Source organism: Psammomys obesus, unplaced genomic scaffold (genome assembly GCF_907164565.1).
Source record: "Psammomys obesus unplaced genomic scaffold, mPsaObe1.curated_primary_1811, whole genome shotgun sequence".
In the NCBI taxonomy this organism is placed as follows: Eukaryota; Metazoa; Chordata; class Mammalia; order Rodentia; family Muridae; genus Psammomys; species Psammomys obesus.
The window spans coordinates 17,656,775-17,662,320 of NW_026596101.1; the positions used below are offsets into that span (position 1 = coordinate 17,656,775).

Below are 5,546 nucleotides of genomic sequence, written 5' to 3' on the forward strand. Positions count from 1 at the left end.
ACACACACACACACACACACACACACACACACACACACACACACACAGGGCAAGGGGAGGGAGAGTCGTGGAGAGAGAGGGGGAGCTAAAAGAAACATAGGAGATAGGGGGATTTTTAAAAGATGTTTTTATGCGTGTATGTGTGCCTCTACAGATGCACCTTGTGCGTGCAATGCCCATGGACACCAGAAGAAGGCGTCAAATTCCCCAGAAGAAGAGTCATGGGCATTTGTGAATTGCCGGGTGTAGGTTCTGGGAACCAAAACTTAGTACCCAGGAACAGCAGCAAGTGCTCTTAACCACTGAGCCATCTCACCGCACGCAAGATTTGGGTCAAAAATTCTGGGTTTGCAAACTATGATCTACCTTCCATCCTGCCAGATACAATAAATTGTATAGCCTGCCTATATAAAGGGCTGGCGGACTATGCTGAGAAGGGGCAAAGTTGGAAATACTTAGAAAATATCCTGAAAACCCACCCAAAGGGTTATTATTACTGCTCACGTATCCCTTGAAGAAACACAGTGAGCAAGGATAGCAGGCTTCCCCAAGGCCTGATACTAAGAAGTCTGAATTGAATCAACATCATTATGGCTCTAAATATCAAGCTCCTTTATGTCCCATTCTGCCAATGTCCTTTCTAATCAGCTTTGCATTTGGTGGTCAAATGGAATTGTAGGTTTACAAGTAAAAGATTTACAATGCTTAGGTTTGATGAATGGAGAAATTGGAATTCACTTTGCCTTTTTAACAAAACACATTCACATAATACCACATTACTTAATAGTAGTAATCAGCTAGATTTGGGACCAGGGTACAGTATAGAATCTCTAATAAGTTAATATAAGAAGAATAAAACAGGAGGAAGGAAGTGAAGAAGGGAGGAAATAAGATGAAAAGAGATGGTGAAATGAGTAGTTGGAAGGCAGGATTTAGACAGAGACTTTCCTTATTCTTGAGTATCTTAAGTGTAATTCTTTCTTAAAAGGATCAGGTTCAAATGTTTATGAGACAGAGTTACTGTTCCTTATAGAGGCTTGTCAGGTGTAAAAGAGGAGGGAAAAAATCTGTTTGTGAAGGGAGTTTACAGTATACTTAAAGTTTATTTTAAAAATAAATAGGACTTGATAGATAGGGTACTAAACAAAAGGCCCTGTCAGTAACCTGCCCTGTCAGTAACAGGGACCCATGCAGGCTGCCAGGAGCCAGAATAAGAATGAACTCTTCTTCCCGGCAGAGAGTTCCAGGAATACCCACAAACAATGAAGGCATTTGGGATGTGGTATCTGCAAGCCCAGCAGCTCTCTGTCACATCCCAGTTTGTGGGGAACACACCCACACAGGTAGAGTCACATCTGAATCAGATGTTTCTGGCTCCCTCGGAGGCGACTCCCCGTTTTGTTCTAGGTAGAAATATATCATTTAAGAGTCCGGGGGACAGATCGTTAGAAAAATGGAAAGTCAGGGGAAGATTCAACTTTGCAACTCCTCATTAGTCATGTGGCCAAAACCAGGCCTTGTGTGTCCCCCTACCCTAACACTTATATTCTTTTAATACCCTTATTTATTGAACACGCAGACCTATGTCTTGTTATTGACATATGCCTAGTGTGTACAGGACAGGATTGTAGGAACTAGGGAGACAGACATGAGAAAGAAAAGCAATTTCTGCCTCCATAGGTCTTCATATTTTATTGGGGAGAAAGGTGTGGAAACAGACTCACCAAGTGATTACAGATAGAAGTAATAGACACCCAGCAAAATCATGATATAATAGACAACTGAGATACAAAGTGAGATGTTCTGAAGGGAGTGGTCCAAGGGCTTTGTGGGATGATGGCCTTTGATTCAGAGTCTGAGCCGTAAGTGCTGTTTATGAAACGACAGAGTACAATAGATACTCGGTCCTGTTTATATAATGCAGATTATGTGCAGAGAAGAAAATTCATGTTGCATGGTTGTGAAGTACCTTGGCTTGGGACTCCTCAGGTCAAAGTATATCTTGTCGCTTAACAACTACATGCTTTCAAACTTCCTATGTACATTTTATATGCCTGTATATCTTTATCTGCAGGATGTATGGTGGAGACAGAAAAACACTGCTCTGAAAAATGTATAGTGCTTTCTTTCCTATCCCCATGGTATGGACACAGATGTTCCCCTTTCTCATTCTCCAAAATGCACACACAGTGACATACACAAAGACCCATGTTGTCCTATCTTCTACTTTCCAACTACTATCAAGAATACACACTGAGGAAAGTAAGTGTTCATTCAGTAAAAGTTGAATAGAAGTGAAATCTAATACGTTCATTCTTAGCCCCTTCTGGAAGTTGTCTTTTCTGAACTGCCCCATTAGCTAATCTGGAATGATCTCTGGGGACAGGCCTGTGACTACATTGCCTTTATGTGATATTCCCACATCTCCTTTTCAAACTCTCGTCTCTGCTACTCTGTGTGATTACTTTTCTCCATTGTCCTGCCTTAAGATACATCAAGCCGAGTGTAGCTGTTCAGGGCAGAAAAGAACAGTGTCTCAAAGGAGGTTCAACTCTCCTCTTTCCACTACTGGGCAGTGACATGTGGGCTAACAGATTTGCTTCTAAGATGTGGGTTTAGAAAACATTGGCTAGGTTGGCAGTAGGACCGAAAGCGAAGGACTTTGCAGTCTTCAGGGAGGCCTGGGGTGGACTTTGTGGACTCAGTGGATGATGATCCTCCCTGAACAGTCTCCACACTGACTCTCTTTCCAGTTTCACTCCCTTTGAGGCCTTGACAGAATGGTACTTGCTGCTCATGATTCCCAAGGAACTTCTTTTCGTCCTATCAACATCTCTGCTTCTACTGGGCATCTAAACACAGAGTTCTTTCAGCCAAACTCTTTTCACTGAAAAGAGAGGGCTCTTTCAACAAATGAGTTGTGCTCACATGGAGATGTTTCAGCAGCCAGATAAATGAAAGGAATAAGAAATAAAAATGGAGGAAAGACTTCTTTCATGAGACAGGTCAAATGGATATAAGCTGATGCTACTGAGGGAAAGGCAAAGGACATCTCCTACAGAAAGTGAGTTTGGAGATGAGGATGGAAGGTGTGCAAAACTGACCTGAGAGCCTTAGGGAGGGACTGGGAGATGACAATTAGACTTACAGTGTTGGTAATAATCAGCACCCGACTTTGGAGGACATGAATGGTTTCAGAGCTTTCAAATGTTTCTTGCCTGCCTTGACCCGCCTGCCTCCCATTAGTATATCCCCAGTACTCAAAACTTAGCTGAAAAGGTTTGAAATTTTTCTTTCATTTGCCACATAAGAAAATATTTCCTCCCAGTCATTCTTTGAAGGGCACTCTTTAGTCTGTTTTCTGCTGCTGTAAGAGAAGACAGCCGACTGGATAATTTATAAAGAAAAGAACTTTACCATTGTAGAGGTAGGAGCGGCTAAAAGCACAATGATGGCATCTAGTAAGAGCTCTCAAGCTGTATCATGACATGGTAGAAAGAGAAAGGGAAGTACGCAGGTGCCGAAGAGGAGGCAGGAGAGGCAGACTTAATCTTGTAACAAAAATCTTGCTTTTGCCATTAAGCAACCCATTCCTTCGATAGCAGCACAACCCATTCGCTAGGGCTTTTTCCTTGCTCCTGGCAGAAGCACCGCTCACTAGGCTTCACTGCCCATATCCCTGCACTATTAGGTCAAGCTCCTGATAGTAGCACTTGGAAGACATGATGAAAACCCAGCCATGCTGTCATTCCTTCCCTGTGGAATTCTTTTCAATTTTATTTTAATTCTGTAGTTTACGCTCCTCAACTTAGGGATTATGGGTAGGCAGATAAAGCTTGTCATTTCTAAAAAGAAAGTGGTAAGCAGTGATCAGCCAATAGTCACTTTCAACGGCCATCTGCGACAAGTCTGTAAAGCATTCCGTTTGCATAATGCATGGGAAGTCTATTAAAATACAGCACACTGCTACAAGAAGGTGGAAAAAGTCTAAGTCACATTACGGCTCCTTGTAAAATAGTCCCTCTATTACTGGCAACAAAGCTGAGTTGTTGTTTCTCTCTCTCTCTCTCTCTATTGCCTTAAATTGAAAAAAATTCACTGTTCAAAGAACCGTGGATAGACGCTACACCTAGTTTTGTCCAAGGCTACAGACATGTTGCAGTTCCCTATGAAGCAGGATGCTCAGCAGTGATCTTTGAGAAGAGCAAATGCTTCGTTTAGTGACCATCTCTGCTCTAGGGTAAGCAAGGACCTCAGTCAGTTACAAAAGCAGGCAGTGTGCTCACCCACAATACAGACCTATATATATGACCTAAAAAGTCCACCTCTCACATTGCTAGGATGGGAAAATGAATATCAAATACTTTACCTATAAGAAAAGAGTTCCATGTGTCAGAAGTAGGCCAGCAAGGCAGTATCTTGACAGGGTGCTGGAGACTGTCGCAGAAGGGAAGTGAAGGGCTGTGCTTTTCACTCATTCCCTACCTCAGGCTCTGAAGCATATGCCATCTCTGCTGTAAAAACTGACACTTTTCTGTTTGTCAAGGCTCAGTTTTTAAACACATGCATTTCTCCTCGCAGCCTACAACCTGATTGCTTGCCACAGGTATGGCTTTTGAAAAGCGGTAAGAATAGTTACTCCTAATGATGGAGGAGTTGGCCCCCAACATGCTTTGAACGCTTTGATGATTCTTGCCAGGAAATGCAAAGGGCAGAGAGGATGGAAGAGGGTTTCTTATCTTCCGATTTTAATTAATCTGGGCTAATAAAGACATTGGAATTATCAGCAGATGGCTTATACACTTGATGCCTGGAGCCTTTTTTTATTGAACTGCCAGCCCTGGAAATACCCTCAGAAGGTATTTTTGAATAGTTTGGTTCAACTCTGTGTGGAGTGTTCAATCAGGACTGGAGACACTTATAAATGGCTTCCCTTTCCAAGTAGCCTGAGTGACATTCACTCCTATATTATACTTCTTTCAAGACAGATGGTGAGAACGCAGTTTGCTGTTCAGTTTCCACTCGCTGCTGTCTTTTCTAAGAAGCATGGGGAAGCGAGCTGCGAAAGAGAACGGCCTTCAGAGCCTCTCCGCCTAATTTTAACAGCACTGCACAGAAACTGCAACTTTTCTGTTATGCTTCTCTCCCTGGGCTGTTAGGAAGCATTCCTCAAGCCTGCCATACAAGATTCATAACTGAGGAGATATAGGTAACATCGTAAAATCTAAATACAGGAGACGCTGCCATTTCCTGTCCTGCACAGATTATATCTGTCAGTGATTAACCCCAAGGTACCAATGGTGCGCTGATGCTGCATTAAGGAAAGAACACAAAGCACTTTCTCTTGGAGTTATTTAACTAAGAGTGAGTCCAGATTTGAATTTTCTACTTCTTCCTCCCTGTATCTTCCTTCCTCTGTCTGTCTGTTGCAGGGCTCTGAATCTCTACCTTCCCAAAGGCTGCCTGGTGAGTCTGTGTGTTCCTGTGTCTGTATCACCATCTGGATGTGTCTGTTTCTGTCTTTGTCATTATAAGTGTCTCCATGA

At 42.7% G+C, this 5,546-nt stretch overlaps 1 long non-coding RNA gene across 1 annotated transcript in view; it reads left to right on the forward strand.

Moving 5' to 3' along the window:
- LOC129692174 (uncharacterized) overlaps positions 1-5,088 on the forward strand; it is a 23,722-nt gene extending 18,634 nt beyond the window's left edge. The window contains exons 5-6 of the long non-coding RNA XR_008722650.1: positions 4,109-4,240; positions 4,989-5,088. This is a non-coding gene — a long non-coding RNA (uncharacterized LOC129692174). The remainder of the gene's footprint in view (positions 1-4,108; positions 4,241-4,988) is intronic.
- Positions 5,089-5,546: the final 458 nt, after the last annotated feature.